Below are 26,529 nucleotides of genomic sequence, written 5' to 3' on the forward strand. Positions count from 1 at the left end.
GGGACATTCGGGAGTTTATGGATCACGATGGTGAAAAAGGAAATATCATCAGACAAATCTGGAAAGAAGCTTTCTGTGAAACTGCTTTGTGGTAGATATCCTTATTGATCTGACATAGATAAAAACTTTTTATATAACGCAGTTGGAAACTCCGTCATGGATGGATCTGCGAAGGGACATTCGGGAGCACATTCAGGTCTGTGGTGAAAAAGGAAATATCTTCAGATAAAAACAGGTGAGAAACTCTGAGAAACTGCTTTGTAATGTGTGCATTCCTCTCAGGTAGTTATACCTCTTTTCTCATAAGGCAGTGTTTGAACACTGTTCCTGTAAAACCGAAAAAGTTATATTTTGGAGCGCTTTAAAGACTATGGTAAAAAGTGAACTATCCTCAAATAAAACCTAGAAAGAAGTGATCCAAGAAAATGCTCTCTTATATGTGCATTTATTTCACAGAGATAAACCTTACTCTATGTTGCCTAGTTTGGAAACTCTCTCTTGAGGAATTTGCGAAAGGATATTAATTGGCGACCAGAAGCCTTTGCTGAGCAAGGAAATGTCTTCCGTTGAGAATTGGAGAGAAGCTTTCTGAGCACATGCTTTTTGACGTGTGTATTCATCTCATGGCGTTAAATCATTTTTTTAGATTGAGCAGTTTGAAATCACTGTTTCTATGGAATCTGAGGAAGGATATTTGGAATCATTCTTTGGAATACAGAGAAAGAAATATCCTCAAGTAAAAACCAGAAGGAAGCTTTCTGTGAAACTGCTCTGTGTTGTCTTAATTCCTTTCACTCAGTTTAGCCTCTCTTTTCATTGAGCAGTTTTCTAACCCTGTTTATGTTTAGGGTGTGAAGGGTTTTTTGGGAGACCTTTGAGGTTTACAGTGAAAAAGGAAATATGTTCAGATAGACATGGGAGAGATGTTTTCTGAAGAACTGTTTCATGACGTGTGCATTCCACTCACAGTGTTTTACCTCTCTTCTCATACAGCACCGGGAAAACCCTTTTGGACAAAAAGATACCAAGTGATATTCGGGAGCATATTGATGCCAATGGTGAAAAGGGAAAAAGCCTCAGACAAAAACTGGGAAGAAGCTTTCTGGGAAACTGCTCTGTGATATGTGTATTCATCTCACATACATAAAGCTTTCTTTACATTATGCAGCTTGTAAATTCTTTCCTGGATGGGTCCTCAAAAAGATTTTCGGGAGCACATTCAGTACTATGGTGAAAAAGGAAAAATCTTTGGATAAACACTGGAAAGAAGATTTCTGTGAATCTGCTTTTTGCTCTTTTTATTCATCTCACATAAATAAAGTTTCCTTTACTTAACATAGCTTGCAAACTCCGTCATGGATGGATCCACAAAGGGACATTCGGGAGCACATTCAGGCCTACAGTGAAAAAGGAAATATCCTCAGATAAAAACTGGAGAGAAGTTTTCTGAGAAACTTCTTTGTGATGTGTGCATTCCACTCAGGGAGTTACAAGTCTTTTCTCATAAGGCAGTGTTTGAACACTGTTTCTGTAAAACCGAAAAAGTGATATTTCGGAGCACATTGAAGACTATGGCGAAAAGTGAAATATCCTCAAATAAAACCCAGAAGAAGCGTTCTAAGAAAGTGCTCTCTAACATGTGCATTCATTACACAGAGGTAAAGTTTACTCTACATTGCCCAGTTTGGAAACTCTGTCTTTGAGGAATCTGTGAAGGGATATTAAGTGGCACCCGGAGGCTTGTGGTGAGCAAGGAAACGTCTTCCTATGAAAACTGGAGAGAAGCTTTCTGAGTAACTGGTTTGTGATGTGGGTATTCATTTCATAGAGTTAAATCATTCTTTCAATTTAGCAGTTTGAAATCACTGTTTCTGTGGACTTGAGAGAGGACATTTAGGAATGTTCTTTAGAATATGCGGAAAAAGAAATACCCTCAGATAAAAAGCAGAAGGAAGCTTTCTGTGAAACTACTCTATGTCGTGTGAATTTCGCTCACACAGTTAAGCTTCTCTTTTCATGGAGCAGTATTCTAACACTGTGTTTAGTCTGCGAAGGGATATTCAGGAACACTTTGAGGCTTACAGTGAATAAAGATATATGTTCGGATGGAAACTGGAGAGAAGATTTCCGTGGAACTGCTTTGTTACATGTGCATTTCACTCACAAATTTATGTCTTTTTTCTCATAGAGGATTGGGGAATCCCTTTTGGAGAAAAAGCTACCAAGGGACACTCGGTAGTATATGGATAGCTATGGTGGAAAAGTAAGTATCCTCAGACAAAAACTGGAGAGAAAATTTCTGTGAAACTGGTTTGTGATGGATATGTTTATTCATCACTGAGAGATTTTCCTTATATTACGCAGTTTGAATACCCCCTCATGGACAGATCCGCAAAGGGACATACTTAAACACATTCAAGCGTATGGTGAAAAATGAAATATCTTCAGATAAAAACTGGAGAGAAGCTTTCTGAGAAATTGGTTTGTGATGTGTGCAGTCTACTCAAGGAATTATACCTCTTTTCTCATAAGGCAATGTTTGAGCATGGTTCCTGTAAAAATGAAAAAGTGTTATTTTGGAGTGCATTGAAGACTATGGCGAAAAGTGAAATATCCTCAAATAAAACCCAGAAAGAAGAATTCCAAGAAACTGCTCTCTGACATGTACATTCTTTTCACAGAGTTAAAGCTTACTGTACATCACCCAGTTTGAAAACTCTGTCTTTGAGGAATCTGTGAAGGGATATTAAGTGGCTCCTGGAGGCTTGAGACGAGCAAGGAAACGTCTTCTGATGAAAACTGGAGAGAAGTTTTCTGAGCAACTGCTTTGTGATGTGTGTATTCATTTCATAGAGTTAATCACTCTTTGGATGGAGTAGTTTGAAATCACTGTTTCTATGGAACTGAAGAGAGGACATTTGAGAACACTAGAATATGCTGAAAAAGAAATACCCTCAGATAAAAAGCAGAAGGAAGCTTTCTGTGAAACTGTTCTATGTCGTGTGAATTCCACTTGCACAGTTAAGCTTCTCTTTTCAGGCAGCAGTATTCTAACACTGTGTTTAGTCTGCAAAGGGATATTCGGAGCACTTTGAGGCTTACACTGAAAAAGGAAATATGTTGGGACAGAAACTGGAGAGAAGCTTTCTGAGGAACTGCTTTATGATGTGTGCATTCCACTCACAGATTTGTGTCTTTTTTCTCATAGAGGTTTCGGGAATCCCTTTTCAAGAAAAACCTACCAAGGGACATTCAGGATTATACGGATGGCTATGGTGGAAAAGTAAGTATCCTCAGACAAAAATTGGAGAGAACCTTTCTGTGAAACTGGTTTGTGATGAATATGTTTTTTCATCTCAAAGAGATAAAACTTTCCTTCTTTATGCAGTTTGGATACTCCCTCATGGATAGGTCCGCAAAGGGACATTCTTGAGCACATTCAGGTGTATGGTGAGAAAGGAAATATCTTCAGATAAAAACTGGAGAGAAGCTTTCTGTGAAACTGCTTTGTGATGTTTGCATTCCACTCAGGGAATTTTACCTCTTTTCTCATAAGGCAGTGTTTGAGCACTGTTCCTGTAAAATTAAAAAGTGTTATTTTGGAGTGCATTGAAAACTATGGCGAAAAGTGAAATATCCTCAAATAAAACCCAGAAAGAAGCATTCCAAGAAACTGCTGTCTGATATGTACATTCATTTCACAGAATTAAAGCGTACTCTACATTGTCCAGTTTGGAAACTCTGTCTTTGAGGAATCTGCGAAGGGATATTAAGTGGCGCCCCGGAGGCCTGTGGTGAGCAAGGAAATGTCTTCCGATGAAAACTGGAGAGAAGCTTTCTGAGCGACTGCTTTGTGATGTGTGTATTCATCTCATAGAGTTAAACCATTCCTTGGATTGAGTAGTTCGAAATCATTGTTTCTGTGCTATCTGAGGAAGGACATTTGGGATCGTTCTTTGGAATATGGAGAAAGAAATATCCTCAGATGAAATCCAGAAGGAAGCTTTCTGTGAAAGAGCTATGGGTCATGTGAATTCCTCTTGCTCACTTAAGCTTCCCTTTTCATTGAAGAGTTTTCTAACACTGTTTAGGTTTAGCGTGTGAAGGGGTATTCAGAAGCGCTTTGAGTCTCACAGTGAGAAAGAAATATGCACAGATAGACACTGGAGAGAAGCTATCCAAGGAACTGCTTTGTGACGTGTACATTCCACTCACAGTGCTATACCTCTCTTCTCATAGATCATTGGGGAAACTCTTTTGGACAAAAAGAAACCAAGGGATATTCGGGAACATATTGATGCCTATGGTGAAAACGGAAATAGCCTCAGACAAAAACTGGAAAGAAGCTTTCTGTGAAACTGTTCTGTGCTATGTTAATTCACCTTACATAGATAAAGCTTTCTTTAAATTACGCAGCGTGGAAACTCCATCATGTACGGATCTGCGAAGGGACATTCAGGAGCACATTCTGGCCTATGGAGAAATAAGAAATATCTTCAGATAAAAACCGGGGAGAAGCTTTCTGAGAAACTGTTTTGTGATATGTGCATTCCACTCAGGGAGTTATACCTCTTTTCTCATAAGGCAGTGTTTGAACACTGTTCCTGTAAAACCGAAAACGTGATATTTCAGATCGCATTGAAGACTATGGCAAAAAGTGAACTATCCTCAAATAAAGTCCAGAAAGAAGCTTTCGAAGAAGCTGTTCTCTGATATGTGCATTCATTTCACAGAGTTAAAACTTACTCTATGTTGCTCAGTTTGGAAACTCTATATTTGAGGAATCTGCAAAGGGATATTTAGTGGTGCCCGGAGACCTGTGGTGAGCAAGGAGATGTCTTCTGATGAAAGCTGGACAGAAGCTTTCTGAGCAACTGCTTTGTGATGTGTGTATTCATCTCATAGAGTTAAATCATTCTTTACATTGAGCAGTTTGAAGTCACTGTTTCTGTGGATCCTCAGAAAGGACATTTGGGAACGCTCTTAAGAATATGCTAAAAAAAAATCCTCAGATAAAAACTGAAAGGAAGTTTTCTCTGGAACAGCTCTGTGTCATGTGTATTCTTATCACAGAGTTCAGCTTCTCTTTTCATTGAGCAGTACTCTAACCCTGTGTTTAGTGTGCAAAGGGATATTTGGGGTGCTTTGAGGCTTATGGTGAAAACGGAAATATCTTCAGATAGAAACTGGAAAGAAGATTTCAGAGGAGCTGCATTGTGATGTGTGCATTCCACTCACAGAGATACACCTTTCTTCTCATACAGCATCGGGGAAACCATTTTGTAGAAATAAGTACCAAATGATATTCGGGAGCGTGTTGACACCTATGGCGAAAAGGGAAATGGCCTCAGACAAAAACTGGAAAGAAGCTTTCTATGAAACTGTTCTGTGATAATTGTATTCATCACAGATAGATAAAGCTTTCTTTACATTACACAGCTTGGAAACTCTGTCATGGATGGATCCGTGAAGGGACATTCAGGAGCACCTTCAGGCCTACGGTGAAAATGGAAATATCTTCAGATAAAAACTGGATAGAAGCTTTCTGAGAAACTGCTTTGTGATGTGTGCATTCCACTCAAGGAGTTATGCCTCTTTTCTCATAAGGCAATGTTTGAACACTGTTCTTGTAAAACGAAAACGGTGATATTTCGGAGTGCGTTGAAGACTATGGAGAAAAGTCAACTATCCTCAAACAAAACCCAGAACGAAGCAGTCCAAGAAACTGCTCTCTGATATGTGTATTCATTTCACAGAGTTAAAGCTGACTCTACATTTTGCAGTTTGGAAATTCTGTCTTTGAGGAATCTCTGAAGGGATATTAAGTGGTGCCCAGAGGCCTGTGATGAACAAGGAAATGTCTTCCAACGAAAACTGGAGAGAAGCTATCTGAGCAATTTCTTTGTGATGTGTGTATTCATCTCATAGAGTTAAATGTTTTTTTTGGATTGAGCAGTTTCAAATCACTCTTTCTGTAGAATCTGAGAAAGTACATTTGAGAACGGTCTTTAGAGTATGGAGAAATCCTCTGATAAAAGCCAGAAGGAAGTTTTCTGTGAAACTGCCATATGTCGTGTGAATTCCTCTCACTCAGTTAAGATTCTCTGTTCACTGAGCAGTTTTCTAACACTGTTTATGTTTAGTGTGCAAATAGATATTCAGGAGCACTTGAGGCTGAGGGAGAAAAACGATATATGCTCAGATATAAACTTGAGAGAAGCTTTCCGTGGAACTGCTTTGTGACATGTGCATTACAGTCACAGCGATATACCTCTCTTCTCATACAGCATTGGGTAAACCCTTTTGGAGAAAACTGTACCAGGGGATATTCGGGAGCATATTATTGCCTATGGTGCAAAGGGAAGTAGCCTCAGACAGAAACTGGAAAGAATCTTTCTGTGAAACTGCTCTGTGCTACGTATTTTCACTTCACATAGATAAAGCTTTGAAATCACTCTTTCTGTGGAATCTGAGAAAGGACATTTGGAAACACTCGTCAGAATATCCTGAAAAAGAAATAACCTCAGATAGAAACCAGAAGGAAGTTTTCTGTGAAACTGCTCTGTGTCGCGTGAATTCCGCTGTCACCGTTAAGCTTTTCTTTTCATTGAGCAGTATTCTAACACTGTTTTTGTTTAGTCTACAAAAGGATATTTGGGAGTGCTTTGAAGCTTACAATGAAAAAAGAGATATCTTCAGATAAAAACTGGATCGAAGGTTTCTGATAAACTGCTTTGTGATGTGCACATTCCACTCAGGGCGTTATACCTCTTTTCTCATAAGGCAGTGTTTCAACACAGTTCCTGTAAAACCGAAAATGTAACATTTCAAACTGCATGGAAGACTATGATGAAAAGTGAAATATTTTGAAATAAAAGCCAGAAAGAAGCGTTCCAAGAAACTGCTTTTTGACATGTGCATTCATTTCAAAGAGATAAAGCTTACTCTACATTTCCTAGTTTTTAAAGTCTGTCTTTGAGGAATCTGCAAAGGGATATTAAGTGGTGACCAGATACCTGTGGTGAGAAAAAAAATGTCTTCCGTTAAAAACTGCACAAAAGCTTTCTGAGCAACTGCTTTGTGATGTGTGTATTCATCTCATAGAGTTAAATCATTCTTTGGATTGAGCAGTATGAAATCACTCTTTCTGTGGAACCTGAGAAAGGACATTTGGGAACTCTCTTAAGAATATGCTGAAAAAGAAATACCCTCCGATAAAAACCAGAAGGAAGCTTTCTGTGAAACTGCTCTGTGTCATGTGAATTCCACTCACACAGTTAAGCTTCTGTTTTCATTGGGCAGTATTCTAACACTGTTTTGGTTTAGTCAGCTAGGGGAAACTCGGGAGGGCTTTGAGGCTTATGGTGAAAATGAAAATATCTTCAGATGGAAACTTGAGAGAAGATTTCCGTGGAGCTGCTTTGTGACCTGTGCATTCCACTCACAGAGTTATACTTTTCTTCTCATAAAGAATTGGGGAATCCCTTTTGGAGAAGAAGCCACCAGGGGACATTCGGGATTATATGGATGGCTACGTTGAAAAAGGAAATACCCTGAAGCAAAAAATGGGAAGAAGATTTCTGTGATACTGCTTTGTGATAGATATGTTTATTCATCTCACATAGATAAAACTTTCTTTCTTATAAGAAATTTTGAAACACTGTCATGGACGGATTTGTGAAGGGTCATTCGGGAGCACATTCAGGCCTATGGTGAAATAGAAAATATATTCAGATGAAAATGGAGAGAAGCTTTCTGAGAAACTGTTTGTGATGTGTGCATTCCACTCAGGGAGTTATACCTCTTTTCTCATAAGGCAGTGTTGGAACACAATTCCTGTAAAACCAAAAATGTGATATTTCAGAGTGCGTTGAGGACTATGATGAAAAGTGAAATATCCTCAAATAAAACACAGAGAGAAGTGTTCCAAGAAACTGCTTTCTGATATCTGTGTTCATTTCACAGAATTAAAGCTTACTCTACGTTGCCTAGTTTGGAAACTCTGTCTTTGAGGAATATGTGAAGGCATATTAAGTATCGCCTGCAAGCTTGTGATGAGCAAGGAAACGTCTTCTGATGAAAACTGGAGAGAAGCTTTGTGAGAAACTGCTTTGTGATGTTTGCATTCGTCTCATAGAGTTAAACCATTCCTTGCATTAAGCTGTTTGAAATCGCTTTTTTTTGTGGAATCTGAGGAAAGGCATTTGGGAACGCTTCTTAGAATATGGAGAAAGAAATATCTTCAGGTAAAATCTAGAAGGAAGCTTTCTGTGAAACTGCTCTGTATCTTTTTAATTCCTCTCACTCAGTTCAGCCTCTCTTTTCATTGAGCAATTTTCTAACCCTGTTTATGTTTAGCGTGTGAAGGGATATATGGGAGTGCTTTGAGACTTACGGTGAAAAAGGAAATATGTTCAGACTGAAACTGGAGAGAAGCTTTCCGTGGAATTGCTTTGTGACGTGTGCGTTCCACTCACAGTGTTACACCTCTCTTCTCATACAGCATCAGGGAAACCCTTTTGGAGAAATAGGTACGAAGGGATATTGGGGAACATATTGATGCCTATTGTGAAAAGGGAAGTAGCCTCAGAATAAAACTGGAAAGAAGTTTTCTGTGAAACTGCTTGGTGATATGTGTATTCATGTCACATAGTTAAAGCTTTCCTTACATTATGCAGCTTGGAAAACCTGTAATGGACGGATCCGCGAAGGGACACTTGGGAGCACATTCAGGACTATGGTGAAAAAAGAAATATATTCAGATAAAAACTGGAAAGAAGCTTTCTGTGAATCTGCTTTTTGCTACATTTATTCAACTCACGTAGATAAAGCTTTATTTACATTACGCAACTTGGAAACTCTGTCATGGACAGATCCGCGAAGGGCATTCAAAAGCACATTCAGGACTATGGTGAAAAGGGAAATATCTTCAGAAAAAAAATAGAAGGAAGTTTTCTGTGAAACTGCTCTATGTTGTGTGAATTCCACTCGTACAGTTAAGCATCTCTTTTCATTGAGCAGTTTTCCAGCACTGTTAATGTTTACCGTGCGCAGGGATTTTCGGGAGCACTTTGAGGCTTATGGTGAAAAAGGAAACATGTTCAGAGAGAAACTGGAGAGAAGTTTTCAGAGGAACTGCTTCATGACGTGTGCATTCCACTTACAGTGTTATACCCCCCTTCTCATACAGCATCAGGGAAATCCCTTTGGGGAAAAATTTATCAAGGGATATCCAGGAGCATATTGATGCCTATTGTGAAAAGAGAAATAGCCTCAGACAAAAACAGGAAATAAGCATTCTGTGAAACTACTCTGTGATATATGTATTCACCTCACATAGATAAAGCTTTCTTTACAGTATGCAGATTGGAAACTCCGTCATGGATGGATCCACGAAGGGACATTCGGGAGCACATTCAGGCCTACGGTGAAAAAGCAGATATCTTCAGATAAAAACTGGAGAGAAGCTAACTGAGAAACTGCTTTGTGATGTGTGCATTCCACTCAGGGAGTTATACCTCTTTTCTCATAGGGCAGTGTTTGAACACTGTTCCTACAAAACTGAAAAAGTAATATTTTGGAGCATATGGAAGACTATGGCAAAAACTGAAATAAAACCAAGAAAGAAGCATTCCAAGAAACTACTATCTGACATGTACATTCACCTCAGAGAGTTAAAGTTTACTCTACATTTCCTAGTTTGGAAAGTCTGTCTTTGAGGATTCTGCAAATGGATATTAAGTGGCGACCGGAGGCCTGTGACGAGCAAGGAAATGTCTTCTGTTGAAAACTGGAGAGAAGCTTTCTGAGCAACTGCTTTGTGATGTGTATATTCATCTCATAGAGTTAAATCATTCTTTGGATTGATCAGTTCGAAATCACTCTTTCTGTGGAACCTGAGAAAGGACATTTGGAAACGCTCTTAAGAATATGCTGAAAAAGAAATACCCTCCGATAAAAACAAGAAGGAAGCTTTCTGTGAAACTGCTCTGTGTCATGTGAATTCCACTCGCACAGTTAAGCTTCTGTTTTCATTGAGCAGTATTCTAATACTGTTTTAGATTAGTAAGCTAAGGAATACTCGGGAGCACTTTGAGGCTTATGGTGAAAATGGAAATATCTTCAGATAGAAACAGGAGAGAAGCTTTCTGAGGAGCTGCTTTTTTTTGTGTGCATTCCACTCACAGACTTATACATTTCTTCTCCTAGAAGATTGGGGTATCCAGTTTCGAAAAAAAAGCTACCAAGGGACTTTTGGGAGTATATGGACGGTTAAGGTGAAAAAGGAAATATCCTCAGACAAAAACTGGAAAGAAGATTTCCGTGAAACTGCTTTGTGATGGATATGTTTATTCATCTCACATAGATAAAACTTTCTTTCTATTATGTGGTTTTGAAACGCCGTCATGGACGGATTCCTGAAGGGATATTCGGGAGCACATTCAGGCCTATGATGAAAAAGGAAATATCTTCAAATAAAAACTGGAGAGAAGCTTTCTGAGAAACTGCTTTATGATGTGTGCATTCCACTCAAGGAGTTGTACCTCTTTTCTCATAAGGCAATGTTTGAACACTGTTCCTGTAAAACCGAAAAAGTGATATTTTGGAGTGCATTGAAGACTATGGCAAAAAGTGAAATATTCTCAAAAAAAAAAAAAAAAAAAAAACAGAAAGAAGTGTTCCAAGAAACTGCTCTCTGATATCTACAGTCTGTTCGCTGAGTTAAAGCTCACACTACATTGCCCATTTTTGAAACTCTGCCTTTGAGTAATCTATGAAGGTATATGAAGTGGCGCCCGGAGGCTGGTGGTGAGCAAGGAAACGTCTTAAGATGAAACATGGAGAAAAACTTTCTGAGCAACTGCTCTGAGATGTGTGTATTCGTCTTATATAGTTAAACCATTCTTTGGATTGAGCAGTTTGAAATCACTGTTTTCGTGGAATCTGAGGAAGGATATTTGGGAACCCTCCTTAGAATATGGAGAATGAAATATCCTCAGGTAAAATCCAGAAGGAAGTGTATTCAACATGTGAAGGATATTCGGGAGTGCTTTGAGGCTTATGGTGAAAAAGGAAATATGTTCAGACCGGAACTGGAGAGAAACTTTCTGAGGAACTCCTTTGTGATGTGTGCATTCCACTCACAGTGTTATACCTCTCTTCTCAAACAACATCGGGAAACCCTTTTGGAAAAAAAGGTGCCAAGTGGTATTCGGGAGCATGTTCATGCCCACGGTGAAAAGGGAAATAGCCTCAGAGAGAAATTGGAAAGAAGCTTTCTATGAAACTGCTCTGTGATATGTGTATTCATATCACATAGATAAAGCTTTCTTTACCTTACATAGTTTGGAAACTCAGTCATGGATGGATCTGCAAAGGGATATATGGGATCACAGTTGAGCCTATGGTGAAAAAGGAAATATCATCAGTTAAAAACTGGAGAGAAGCTTTCTGAGAAACTTTTTGCAGATGTGTGCATTGCACTCAGGTAGTTATACCTTTTTCCTCATAAGGCACTGTTTGAACACTGTTCCTGTACAAATAAAAAAGTGATATTTGGAGCACATTGAAGACTATAGCAAAAAGTGAAATGTCGTCAAATAAATCCCAGAAGGTAGCATTCCAAGAAATTGCTCTCTGACATGACCATTTATTTCACAGAGTTAAAGCGTACTCCACTTTTCCCATTTTGGAAATCTGTCTTTGAGGATTCTGGAAAGGGATATTAAGTGGCAACCCGAGGCCTGTGGCGAGCAAGGAAATGTCTTCCATTGAAAATTGAGAGAAGCAGAGAAGCTTTCTGAGCAATTTTCTTGTGATGCTTGTATTTATCTCATAGAGTTAAATCATTTCTTGGATTGAGCAGGTTGAAATCACTGTTCCTGTGGAATCTAAGAAAGGACATTTGGGAACGCTCTTTAGAACATCCTGAAAAAGAAATAACGTCAGATAGAAACCAGAAGGAAGCTTTCTGTGAAACTGCTCTGTGTCTCATGATTTCCGCTCACACAGTTAAGCTTCTCATGATTTCCGCTCACACAGTTGAGCAGTATTCTAACACTGTTTTTGTTTAGTCTGTGAAAGGATATTCGGGAGCACTTTGAGGATTATGGTGAAAAAGGAAATATCTTCAGATTGAAACTAGGGAGAAACTTTCCGAGGAGCTATTTTGTGACGTGTGCATTGCACTCACAGCATTATACCTTTCTTCTCATAGAGGATGGGGGAAACCCTTTTGGAGAAAAAACTACCAAGGGACATTCAGGAACATATGGTCAGCAATGGTGAAATAGGAAATATCCTCAGACAAAAACTGGAAAGAATATTTCTGTGAAACTGCTTTGTGATAGATATGTTTACTCATCACACATAGATAAAACTTTCCTTATATCTCACAGTTTGAAAACTCTGTCATGTTCTTGTGATAGTTTGCTAAGAATGATGGTTTCCAGCTGCATCCATGTCCCTACAAAGGACACAAACTCTTCCTTTTTTATGGCTGCATAGTATTCCATGGTGTATATGTGCCACATCGGGAAGGGGAACATCACACACTGGGGCCTATCATGGGGAGGGGGGAGGAGGGAGGGATTGCATTGGGAGTTATACCTGATGTAAATGAGGAGTTGATGGGTGCTGACGAGTTGATGGCTGCAGCACACCAACATGGCACAAGTATACATATGTAACAAACCTGCACATTATGCACATGTACCCTAGAACTCAAAGTATAATAATAATAAAAAATAAAAATAAAAATAAAAATAAAAAATAAAAAAAACGAAAAAAAAAAAAGAAAGAAAACTCTGTCATGGATGGATCTGCAAAGGGACATTCTTGAGCACATTCAGGCCTCTGAGCAACTTTTTCGTGATGTTTGTATTCATCTCATAGAGTTAAATCATTCTTTGGACTGAGCAGTTTGAAATCCCTGATTCTGTGGAATCTGAGAAAGGACATTTGGGAATGCTCTTTAGAATATCTTGAAACACTGTTTAAAATATAGAGAAAGAAATATTCTCAGATAAAAACCAGAAGGAAGTTTTCTGTGAAACTGCTATGTGTCGTGTGAATCTCACTCACTCAGTTAAGCTTCTGTTTTCATTGAACAGTTTTCTAACACTGTTTATGTTTAGTGTATGAAGGAATATTCGGGAGTACTTTGAAGCTTTCGTTGAAAAAGGAAATATGTTCAGATAGAAACAATAGGGTAGCTTTTAAAGGAACAGCTTTGTGATGTGTGCATTCCACACACAGTGTTATACCTCCCTTCTCATTCATCATCGGGGAAACCCTTTTGGAGAAAAGGTATCAAGCTATATTCGTTTGCATATTGACGCCAATGGTGAAAAGGGAAATAGCCTCAGACAAAAACTGGAAAGAAGCTTTCTATGAAACTGTTCTGTGATATGTGCATTCATCTCACATAGATAAAGCTTTCTTTACATTATGCAGCTTGGAAACTGTGTCATGGATGGTTCCGAGAACAGACATTCAGGAGCACATTCAGGACTATGGTGAAAAAGGAAATATTTTCAGATATAAACTGGAAAGAAGTTTTCTGTGAATCTGCATCTTGCTATGTTTATTTGTGCCACATAAATAAAACTTTATTTACATTATGCAGCTAATGTGTGTATTCATCTGATAGAGTTTAATCATTCCTTGGATTCAGCAGTTTGAAATCACTGTTTCTGTGGAATCTGAGAAAAGACATTTGGGAACGGTTTTTAGAATATGCTGAAAAAGAAATACCATTAGACAAAAACCAGAAGGAAGCTTTCTGTGAAACTGCTCTGTGTTATATGAATTAGACTAGCAAATTCAGCTCTTCTTTTCATTGAGCAGTATTCCACCACTGTTTTTGTTTAGTCTATGAATGCATATTCGGGAGCACTTTGATGTTTATATTGAAAACGGAAATGTCTTCTGATAGAAACTGCGGAGAAGCTTTCCGAGGAGATGCTTTGTGACGTGTGCATTCCACTCATAGAGCAATACCTTCTTCTCAAGAGGATTGGGGAATCCCTTTTGGAGAAAAACCTACCAAGGGACATTGGGGAGTATATGGATGGCTCTGCAGAAAAAGTAAATATGCTCAGACAAAAACTGGAAACAAGCTTTCTGTGAAACTGCTTTGTGATAGATATGTTTATTCATCTCACATAGATAAAGCTTTCTTTACATTACAGAGTTTGGAGACTCCATCATGGACGGATCTGCGAAGGGACTTTCGGGAGCACATTCAGGCCTATGGTGCAATTGGAAATATCTTAAGATAAAAACTGAAGAGAAGCGTTCTGAGAAACTTCTTTGTGATGTGTGTATTCCACTCAGGGAGTTATACCTCTTTTCTCATGAGGCAGTGTTTGGACACAGTTCCTGTGAAACCGAAAAAGTGATATTTCAGAGCCCATTGAAGACTATGGTGAAAAGTGGAATATCCTCAAATAAAACCAAGAAAGAAGCGTTCCAAGAAACTGCTCTCTGATATGTGCATTCATTTCACAGTCGAAAAGCTTTCTCTACATTGCCCAGTTTGGAAACTCTGTCTGTGAGGAATCTGTGAAGGGATATTAAGTGTTGCCCAAAGGGTTGTGGTGAGCAAGGAAACTTCTTCCTATGAAAACTGGAGAAAAGCTTTCTGAGCATCTGCTTTGTGATGTGTGTATTCGTCTCATAGAGTTAAACCATTCTTTGGATTGAGCAGTTAGAAATCACTGTTTTTGTGGAATCTGAGGAAGGACATTTGGGAACGCTCCTTAGAATACAGAGAAAGAATTATCCTCAGGTAAAATCCATAAGGAAGCTGTGTGTGAAACTGCTCTGGGTCATCTTAATTCCACTCTCTCAGATAAGCCTCTCTTTTCATTGAACAGTTTCCTAACCCTGTTTATGTTTAGCATGTGAAGGGATATTCAGGAGCGCTTTGAGGCTAATGGTGAAAAAGAAAATATGTTCAGACAAAAACTGGAGAGAAGCTTTCCAAGGAACTGCTTTGTGACGTCTGGATTCCACGCCCAGTGTTACACCTCTCTTCTCATACAGCATTCGGGAAACCCTTTTTGAGAAGAAGGTACCAAGTGATATTTCGGAGCATGTTAATGCCTATGGTGAAAAGGGAAATAGCCTCAGAAAAAAACTGGAAAAAAACTTTCCATGAAACTGCTCTGCGATATGTGTATTCATCTCACAAAGGTAAAGCTTTCTTTATATTATGAAACTTGAAAACTCTGTCATGGACGGATCCATGAAGGGACATTTGGGAGCACATTCAGGACTATGGTGAAAAAGGAAATATCTTCAGATAAAAACTGGAAAGAAGCTTTCTGTGGATCAGCTTTCTGCTATGTTCATTCATCCATGCAGATAAAGCTTTCTTTACATTACGCAGCTTGGAAACTCCGTCATGGATGGATCCGCAAAGGGATATTCGGGATCACATTTGGGCCTATGTTGAAAAAGGAAATATCGTCAGTTAAAAACTGGAGAGAAACTTTCTGAGAAACTGATTGGTGATGGGTGCATTCCACTCAGGAAGTTATACCTCTTTTCTCATAAGACAGTGTTTGAAGATTGTTTCTGTAAAACTGAAAAAGTAATATTTCGGAGCGCATGGAAGACTATGGCATAAAGTGAATATCCTGAAATAAAATCCAGAAAGAAGCGTTCCAACAAACTGCTCTCTGATATGTACATTTACCTCACAGAGGTAAAGCTTACTCTATATTGCCTAGTTTGGAAAATTTGTCTTTGAGGAATCTGTGAAGGGATACTAAGTGGCGCACGGGGCCTGTGGTGAGCAAGGAAACGTCTCTCAATGAAAACTGGAGAGAAGCTTTCTGAGCAAATGCTTTGTGATGTGTGTATTCACACCATAGAGTTAAGCCATTCCTTGGATTGAGCAGGTTGAAATCACTGTTTTTGTGGAATCTGAGGAAAAATATTTCAGAATGCTCCTTAGAATATGGAGAAAGAAATATCCTCAGATAATATCCAGAAGGAAGCTTTGTGTGAAACTGCTCTGCATCATCTTAATTAATCTCGCTCAGTTAAGCCTCTTTTTTCATTGAGCAGTTTTCTAACCCTGTTTATGTTTAGCCTGTCAAGGGTTGTTCGGGAGCACTTTGAGGCTTATGGTGAAAGAGGAAATATGTTCAAACCGAAACTGGAGAGAAGCTTTCCGAGGAAATACTTTGTGACGTGTGCATTCCACTCAGAGTGTTATACCTCTCTTCTCTACAGCATCAGGGAAACCCTTTTGAAGAAAAAGGTACCAAGTGATATTTGGGAGCGTGTTGATGCCTATGGTGAAAAGGGAAATAGCCTCAGACAAACACTGGAAAGAAGCTTTCTATGAAACTGCTGTGTGATATGTGTATTCTTCTCACATAGATAAAGCTTTCTTTACATTACACAGCTTCGAAACTCGGTCATGGACGGATCCACTAAGGGACATTTGGGAGCACATTCAGGATTATTGTGAAAAAGGAAATATCTTCAGATAAAAACTGAAAAGAAGCTTTCCGTGAATCTACTTTTTGCTATGTTTATTCCTCTAACATAGAGAAAGCTTTCTTTATATTACACAGCTTGGAAACTCCGTCATGGATGGATCCACGAAGGGATATTTGGGATCACATTCAGTCCTACAGTGAAAAACGAAATATCGTCACACAAAAACTGGAGAGAAATTTTCTGAGAAAGTGCCTGGTGATGTGTGCATTCCACTGAGGGAGTTATAACTTTCCTCTCATAAGGCACTGTTTGAACACTATTCCTGTAAAACAAAAAAGTGATATTCGGACCACATTGAAGACTATGGCAAAAAGTGAAATGTTGTCAAATAAAGCCCAGAAAGAAGCATTCCCAGAAACTGCTCTCTGACATGTCCATTCACTTCACAGAGTTAAGTCTTACTCTACATTTCCCAGTTTGGAAAGTCTCTCTATGAGGATTCTGCAAAGGAATATTAAGTGGCAATTGGAGGTCTGTGGTGAGCAAGGAAATGTCTTTCATTGAAAATTGGAGAGAAGCTTTCTGAGCAACTGCTTTGTGATGTGTGTATTCATCTCATAGAGTTAAATCATTCTTTGGATTGAGCAGTTTGAAATCACTCCTCCTGTGGAACCTGAGAAAGGACATTTGGGAACGTTCTTTAGAATATCCTGACAAAGAAATACCCTCAGATAAAAACCAGAAGGAAGCTTTCTGTGAAACTGCACTGTGGCACGTGAATTCCACTCACATAGTTAAGCTTCTGTTTTCATTGAGCAGTATTCTAACACTGTTTATGTTTAGTCTGTGAAGGATTATTCTGGAGTGCTTTGAGGGTTATGGTGAAAAAGGAAATATCTTCAGATAGAAACTGGAGAGAAGCTTTCCTAGGAGCTGCTTTGTGACGTGTGCATTCCACTCACAGAATTATACCTTTCTTCTCATAGAGGATTGGGGAATCCCTTTTGGAGAAAAAACTACCAAGGGACATTCGGGAGTATAAAGACGGCTATGGTGAAAAAGGAAATATCCTCAGACAAAACTTGGAAAGAAGCTTTCTGTGAAACTGTTTTGGGATAGATATGTTTATTCATCTCACATAGATAAAACCTTCTTTATGTTACGCTGTTTGGAAATTGCATCATGGACGGATCCACGAAGGGACATTCGGGAGCACGTTCAGGACTATGATGAAAAAGGAAATATCTTCAGATAAAAACTAGAAGGAAGCTTTCTGTGAATCTTTTCTTTTCCATGTTCATTCATTTCACATAGATAAAGTTTTCTTTACATTACATAGCTTGGAAACACCATCATGGACGAATCTGCCAACTTACATTCAGGAGCACCTTCAAAACTATGGTGACAAAGGAAATATATTCAGATAAAAATTGGAGAGAAGTTTCTGAGAAACTGTTTTGTGATATGTGCATTCCATTGGGAAGTTATACCTCTTTTCTCATAAGGCAGTGTTTGAACACTGTTCCTGTAAAACTGAAAAAGTGATATTTCAGAGCACATTGAGAACTGTGGAGAAGAGTGAAATATCCTCAAAAGAAAAAAAAAAAAAACACAGAGAGAAGCGTTCCAAGAAACTGCTCCCTGATATGTGCATTCATTTCACAGAGTTAAAGCTTACTCTATGTTGCCCAGTTTGGAAACTCTGTCTTTGAGGAATCTGTGAAGGGATATTAAGTGGCGTCTGGAGTCTTCTGGTGAGCAAGGAAACGTCTTCTGATGAAAACTGGGGAGAAGTTTTCTGAGCAACTACTTTGTGATGTATGTATTCATCTCATAGAATTCAACCATTCTTTTTATTGAGCAGTTTGAAATCACTGTTTTTGTAGAATCTGAGGAAGGACATTTGGGTACCCTCCTGAGAATATGGAAAAAGAAATATTCTCAGGTAAAATCCAGAAGGAAGCTTTCTGTGAAACTACTCTGTGTCGTCTTAATTCCTCTTGCTCATTTAAGCCTCTTTTTTCATTGAGCAGTTTTCTAACCCTGTTTATGCTTAGCGTAAAAATGGATATTCAGGAGCGCTTTGAGGCATACAGTGAAAAACGATGTATGTTCAGAGCAAAAATGGGGAGAAGCTTTCCAAAGAAATGCTTTATGACGTGTGAATTTCACTCACAGTGCTATATCTCTCTTCTCATACAGCATCGGGGAAACCCTTTTGTAAAAAAAGGTACCAAGTGATATTCGGGAGCATGTTGATGCCTATGGTGAAAAGGGAAATAACCTCAAATAAAAACTGGAAAAAAGCTTTCTATGAAACTGCTTTGTGATATGTGTATTCATCTTACATAGATAAAGCTTTCTTTACACTACACAGCTTGGAAACTCTGTCATGGACGGATCCGCAAAGGGACATTGAGGAGCACATTCAGGCCTATGGTGAAAAAGGAAATATCTTCAGATAAAAACTGGAAAGAAGCCCTCTGTGAGTCTACTTTTTGCTATGTTTATTCCTCTCACATACATAAAGCTTTCTTTGCGTTACTCAGCCTGGAAACTCCATCATGGACAGATCTGTGGAGGGACATTCAGGAGCACATTCAGGACTATGGTAAAAAAGGAAATATCTTCAGATAAAAACTGGAAGGAAGTTTTCTGTGTATCTGCCTTTGGCTACATTTATTCATCTCAGATAGATAAAGCTTTCTTTACTTTGCGTAGCTTGCAAATTCCATCATGGATGGAACCGCGAAGGGATATTTGGAATCACATTTCGGATTATGGTGAAAAAGGAAATATCGTTAGATAAAAACTGGAGAGAAGCTTTCTGAGAAACTCCTTGGTGATGTGTGCACTCCACGCAGGGTGTTATACCTTTCCTCTCATAAGGCACTGTTTGAACACTGTTCCTGTAAAACTAAAAAGTGATATTCGGACCACATTGAAGACTATGCTGAAAAGTGAAATGTCGTCATATAAAACCCAGAAAGAAGCATTCCAAGAAACTGCTCTCTGACATGTCCACTCATCGCACAGAGCTAAAGTTTACTCTACATATCCCAGTTTGGAAAGTCTGTCTTTGAGGATTGTGTGAAGGGATATTAAGTGGCAACTGGAGGCCGGTGGTGAGCAAGGAAATGTCTTACGTTGAAAACTGGAGAGAAGGTTTCTGAACAACTGCTTTGTGATGTGTGTATTCATCTCATAGAGTTAAATCATTCTTTGGATTGAGCAGTTTGAAACCACTGTTTCTGTGGAATCTGAGAAAGGACATTTGGGAATGCTCCTTAGAATATCCTGAAAAAGAAATAACCTCAGATAGAAACCAGAAGGAAGCTTTCTGTGAAACTGCCCTGGGTCGTGTAAATTCTGCTCACAGAGTTAAGCTTCTCTTTTCAATGAGCAGTATTCTAACACTGTTTTTGTTTAGTCTGCCAACTAGATATTCGGGAGCGCTTTGAGGTTTATGGTGAAAAAGGAGATATCTTCAGATAAAAACTGGATAGAAGCTCTGAGAATCTGCTTTGTGATGTGTGTATTCCATTCAGGGAATTACACCTCTTTTGTCATAGAACAGTGTTGGAACACTGTGCCTGCAATACCGTATAAGTAATATTTCGGAGCGCATTGATGACTATGGAGAAAAGTGAAATATCGTCAAATAAAACCCAGAAAGAACTGTTCCAAGAAACTGCTCTCTGACATGTGCATTAATTTCAGAGACTTAAAGCTTACTCTATATTTCCCAGTTAGGAAAGTCTGTCTTTGAGGATTCTGGGAAGGGATATCAAGTGGCCACTGGAGGCAGGTGGCGAGCCAGGAAATGTCTTCCATTGAAAATTGGATAGAAGCTTTCTGATCAACTCCTTTGTGATGTTTGTATTTATCTCATACAGTTGAATCAGTCTTTGGATTGAGCAGTTTGAAATCACTCTTTCTGTGAACCTGAGAAAGGACATTTGGGAGTGCTCTTCAGAATATGCTGAAAATGAAATACCCTCAGATAAAAACCAGAAGGAAGCTTTCTGTGAAACTACTCTGTGTTGTGTGAATTCCACTTGCACCATTAAGCTTCTCTTTTCATTGAGCAGTAGTCTAACACTGTTTTTCTGACTCTGTGAAGGGATATTTGGGAGTGCTTTGAGGCTTATGGTGAAAACTGAAATATCTTCAGATAGAAACTGGAGAGAAGCTTTCCGAGGAGCGGGTTTGTGACGTGTGTATTGCACTCACAGTTATACCTTTCTTCTTATAGAGGATTTGGGAATCCCTTTTGGAGAAAAAGCTACCAAGGGACACTCGGGTGTATAGGGACGGCTATGGTAAAAAAGAAAATATTCTCAGACAAAAACTGGAAAGAAGCTTTCTGTGAAACTGCTTTGTGATAGATATGTATAATCTTCTCACATAGATACAACTTTCTTTATAATATGCAGTTTGAAACCTTAGTCATGGAAAGATCTGCGAAGCGACATTCGGGAACACATTCAGGTGTATGGTGAAAAAGGAAATATCATCAGATAAAAACTGAAAAGAAGAGTTCTGTGATTCTGTTTTTTGCTATGTTTATTCATCTCCCATAGAAAAAAGTTTCTTTACATTATGCAGTTGAAAACTCCGTCATGGATGGATCCACAAAGGGATACTCGGGATCACATTCAAGACTATCGTGAAAAAGGAAATGTCTTCCGATGAAAACTGGAGAGAAGCTTTCTGAGCAACTGCTTTGTGAGCTGATGTTTGTATTCATCTCATAGAGTTAAATGATTCTTTGGATTGAGAAGTTTGAAATCACTGTTTCTGTGGAATCTGAGGAAGGATATTTGGGAATGCTCTTTGGAATATGGAGAAATACCTTCTGAGAGAAACCAAAAGGAAGCTTTCTTTGAAACTGCTGTATGTCATGTGAAATCCTCTCCCTCAGTTAAGCTTCTCTTTTCATTCAGCAGTTTTCTAACACTGTTTGTGTTTTGCGTGTGAGAGGATATTGGGGAACACCTTGAGGCTTACGGTGAAAAGGAAATATGTTCAGATAGAAACTGGAAAGAGGCTTTCCGAGGAATTGCTTTGTGACCTGTGCATTCCACTCACAGTGTTATACCTCTCTTCTCATACAGCATCGGGAAACCCTTTTGGAGAAAAAGGCACCAAGTGATATTCAGGAGCTTATTGACACCCATGGTGAAAAGGGAAATAGCTTCAGACAATAACTGGAAAGAAGCTTTCTGTGAAACTGCTCTGTGATATGTGTATTCATGTCACATAGATTAAGCTTTCATTACATTATGCAGCTTGGAAACTCTGTCAAGGGCAGATCTGCAAAGAGACATTCGGGAGCACATGCAGGAATGTGGTAAAAAGGAAATAACTTAAGATAGAAACTGGAAAGAAGCTTTCTGTTAATCTGCTTTTTGCTGTGTTTATTCATCTCACATAAATAAAGCTTTCTTTACATTACTGAGCTTGGAATCTCCATCATGGATGGATCTGCGATGGGATATTCGAGATTACATTCAGGAGTATCGTGAAAAAGGAAATATCTTTAGATAAAAACTGGAGAGAAGCTTTCTGAGAATCTGCTTTGTGATGTGTGCATTCATCTCATAGAGTTAAATCATTCTTTGGATTGAGCAGTTTGAAATCAATGTGGAACCGGAGAAAGGACGTTTGGGAATGCTCTTTAGAATATGGTGAACAAGAAATACCCTCAAATAAAAACCGGAAGGAAACCTCTGAAACTGCTCTGTGTTGTGTGAATTCCACTCGCAGAGTTAAGCTTCTCTTTTCATTGAACAGTATTTTAACACTGTTTTTGTTTAGTCTGTGAAGGGATATTCAGGAGCACTTTGAGGCTTATGGTGAAAACGGAAATATCTTCAGATAGAAACTGGAGAGAAGTTTTCTGAGGAGCTACTTTGTGATGTGGGAATTTCACTCACCGAGTTACACCTTTCTTCTCATAGAGGGTCGGGGAATCCCTTTTGGAGAAAAAGCTATCAAGGGGCATTCAGAAGTATGAACGGCTATGGTGAAAAAGGAAATATCCTCAGACAAAAAGGGGAAAGAAACTTTCTGTGAAACTGCTTTGTGATAGATATGTTTATTCATCCCACATAGATAAAACTTTCATTATATTACATGGTTTGGAAACTCCATCATGGAGGGATCAGTGAAGGAACATTCGGGAGCACATTCACGTCTGCTTGCACAGTTAAGCTACACTTTTCATTGAACAGTATTCTACCACTGTTTTTGTTTAGTCTGTGAAGGGATATTTGGGAGCACTTTGAGGCTTACAATTAAAAAGGAAATATCTTCAGATACAAACTGGAGAGAAGCTTTCAGAGCAGCTGCCTTGTGACGTGTGCATTGCACGCTCAGAATTATACCTTTCTTCTCATAGAGGATTGGGGAATCCCTTTTGGAGAAAAAGCTACCAAGGGACATTCGGGAGTATAGGGATGGCTATGGTGAAAAAGGAAATATCCTCAGACAAAAACTGGAAAAAAGATTTCTGTGAAACTGCTTTGTGGTAGATATGTTTATTCATCACACATAGATAAAACTTTCCTTATATTATGCAGTTGGGAAACTCTATCATGGACGGATCCGCAAAGGGACATTCGGGAGCACATTCAGCTCTATGGTGAAAAAGGAAGTATCTTGAGATAATAACTACAGAGAAATTTTCTGAGAAACTGCTTTGTGATGTGTGCATTCCACTCTGGGAATTACACCTCTCTTCTACTAAAGCAGTGTTTGAACACTGTTCCTGTAAAACAGAAAATGTGATATTGAAGCACATTGATGACTATGGCGAAAAGTGAAATATCCTCAAATAAAACCCAGAAAGAAGCATTCCAAGAAACTGTTCTCTGATATGTGCATTCATTTCACAGAGTTAAAGCTTTCTCTATGTTGTCCAGTTTAGAAACTGTCTTTCACGAATTTGTGAAGGGATATTAAGTCGCGTCCAGAGGCTTGTGGTGAGCAATGAAATGTCTTCCGATGAAAATTAGAGGAAATTTTTCTGAGCAACTGCTTTGTGATGTGTGTATTCATCTCATGGTGTAAAACCATTCTTTGGATGGAGCAGTGTGAAATCACTGCTTCTGTGGAATCTGATTAAGGACATTTGGGAATGCTCTTTAGAATATGGAGAAAGAACTATCCTCAGATAAAAACCAGAAGGAAGCTTTCTGTGAAATTGCTATGTGTAGTGTGAATTCCTCTCACTCAGTTAAGCTTCTCTTTTCATTCAGCAGTTTTCTAATGCTCTTTATGTTTAGCATGTGAAGGCATATTCGGGAGCACTTTGAAGCCTATGGTGAAAAAGGAAACATGTTCAGATAGAAACCGGAGAGAAACTTTCCAAGGAACTGCTTTGTGACGGGTACATTTCACTCACAGTGTTATACCTTTCTTTTCATAGAGGATTTGGGAATCCCTTTTGGAGAAAAATCTACTAAGGGACATTCGGAAGTATATGTATGGTTATTGTGAAAAAGGAAATATCCTCAGAGAAAAACTGGAAAGAAGCTTTCTGTGAAACTGCTTTGTGATATATATATTTATTCATCTCACATAGATAAAACTTTCTTCATATTACATGGTTTGGAAACTCTGACATGGATGGATCCGTGAAGGAAAATTCAGGAGCACATTCAGGCCTATGGTGAAAAAAGAAATATCTTCAGATAAAAACTGGAGAGAGGCTTTCCGAGAAACTGCTTTGTGATGTGTGTATTCCCCTCAGGGATTTATACCTCTTTACCTTAAAGCAATGTATGAACAACAATCCTGTAAAATCAAAAAAGTGATATTTTGGAGCACATTGAAGACTATGGAGAAATGTGAAATATCCTCAAATAAAACTCAGAAATAAGCATTTTAAGAAACTTTTCTCTGACATGTGCATTCGTTTCAGACAGTTAAAGCTTACTCTACATTTGCCAGTTTAAAAAGTCTGTTCTTGAAGAATCTGTGAAGGGATATTGAGTGGCACCCGGAGGTCTGTGGTGAGTAAGGAAATGTCTTCCATTGAAAACTGGAGAGAAGCTTTCTGAGCAATTTCTTTGTGATGTATGCATTCATCTCACGGAGTTAAATCATTCTTTGGATAGAGTAGTTTGAAATCCCTGTTTCCGTGGAATCTGTAAAAGGACATTTGGGAACGCTCTTTAGACTATGCTGAAAAAGAAATACCCTCCGATAAAAACCAGAAGAAAGCTTTCTGTGAAACTGCTCTGTGTTGTGGGAATTCTGCTCACACAGTTAAGCCTCTCTTCTCATTGAGCAGCATTCTAACACTGTTTTTGTTTAGTCTGCGATGGGATATTCAGGAGCACTTTGAGGCTTATGGTGAAAACGGAAATATCTTCAGATAGAAACTGGAGAGAAGCTTTCCGAGGAGCTGCTTTGTGCTGTGTGCATTCCACTCACAGAGTTAAACCTTTCTTTTCATGGAGGATTGGGGTATCCCTTTTGCAGGAAAAGCTACCAGGGACATTCGGGAGTATAGGGATGGCTATGATGAAAAAGGAAATATCCTCAGACAAAAACTGGAAAGAAGATTTCTGTGAAACTGCTTTGTGATAGATATGTTTATTCATCTCATATAGATAAAACTTTCCTTATATTATGCAGTCTGCAAACTCCGTCATCAACGGCTCTGCGAATGGACATTTGGGAGCACATTCAGGCCTATGGTGAAAAAAGAGATATCTTCAGATAAAAACTGAGAGAAGCTTTCTGAGAAACTGTTTTGTGATGTGTGCATTCCACTCAGGGAGTTGTACCTCCTTTCTCTCAAGGCAGTGTTTGAACACTGTTCCTGTAAAACTGAAAAAGTAATGTTTCAGAGTGCATGGAAGACTATGGCGAAAAGTGAAATATCCTGAAATAAAACAGAAAGAAGCGTTCCAAGAAACTGCTCTCTGACACGTACATTCATTTCAGAGACTTAAAGCTTACTCTACATTTCCCAGTTTGGAAAATCTGTCTTTGAGGATTCTGCGAAGGGATATTAAGTGGCTCCCAGAGAACTGTGGTGAGCAAGGAAATGTCTTTCATTGAAAACCAGAGAGAAATTTTTGAGCAGCTGCTTTGTGAAGTGTGTATTATTCTCATACAGTTAAATCATTCTTTGGATTGAAGAGTTTGAAATCACTGTTTCTGTGGAACCTGAGAAAGAAATTTGGGAATGCTCTTTAGAATATGTTGAAAAAGAAATACCCTCAGATAAAAAACAAAAGGAATCTTTCTGTGAGACTACTCTGAGTCGTGTGAATTCCACTCACACAGTTCAGCTTGTCTTCCCATTGAGCAGTATTCTAACACTGTGTTTAGTCTGCGAAGGGATATTCGGGAGCGCTATGAGGCTTAAAGTGAACATGGAAATATCCTCAGATGGTAAGTGTATAGAAGCTTTCAGAGGAGCTGCTTTGTGACGTGTGCATTTCACTCACAGAGTTATACCTTTCTTTTCATAGAGGATTTGGGAATCCCCTTTGGAGAAAATCTACCAAGGGACATTCGAGAGTATATGTAAAGTTATTGTGAAAAAGGAAATATCCTCAGATAAAAACTGGAAAGAAGATTTCTGTGAAACTGCTTCATATATATATATATAAATAAATATATATATATGAATATATATATATATTCATCTCACATAGATAAAATTTTCTTTAGATTACACAGTTTGGAAACTCCGTCATGGACAGATCCGTGAAGGGAAATTCAGGAGCACAGTCAGTCCTATGGTGAAAAAGGAAATATCTTCAGATAAAAACTGGAGGGAGGCTTCCTGAGAAACTGCTTGGTGATGTGTGCATTCCCCTCAGGGAGTTATACCTCTTTTCCATAAGGCTGTGTATGAACACCATTCCTGTAAAACTGAAAAAATGATATTTCAGAGCACATTGAAGACTATGGTGAAAGTGAAATATCCTCAAATAAAACCCAGAAAGAAGCGTTCCAAGAAACTGCTCTCTGACATATGCATTCATTTCACAGAGTTAAAGCTTTCTCTACATTGTCCAGTTTGGAAACTCTGTCTTTGAGGAATCT

This window comes from Macaca nemestrina, chromosome 8, assembly GCF_043159975.1.
Source record: "Macaca nemestrina isolate mMacNem1 chromosome 8, mMacNem.hap1, whole genome shotgun sequence".
Lineage (NCBI taxonomy): Eukaryota > Metazoa > Chordata > Mammalia > Primates > Cercopithecidae > Macaca > Macaca nemestrina.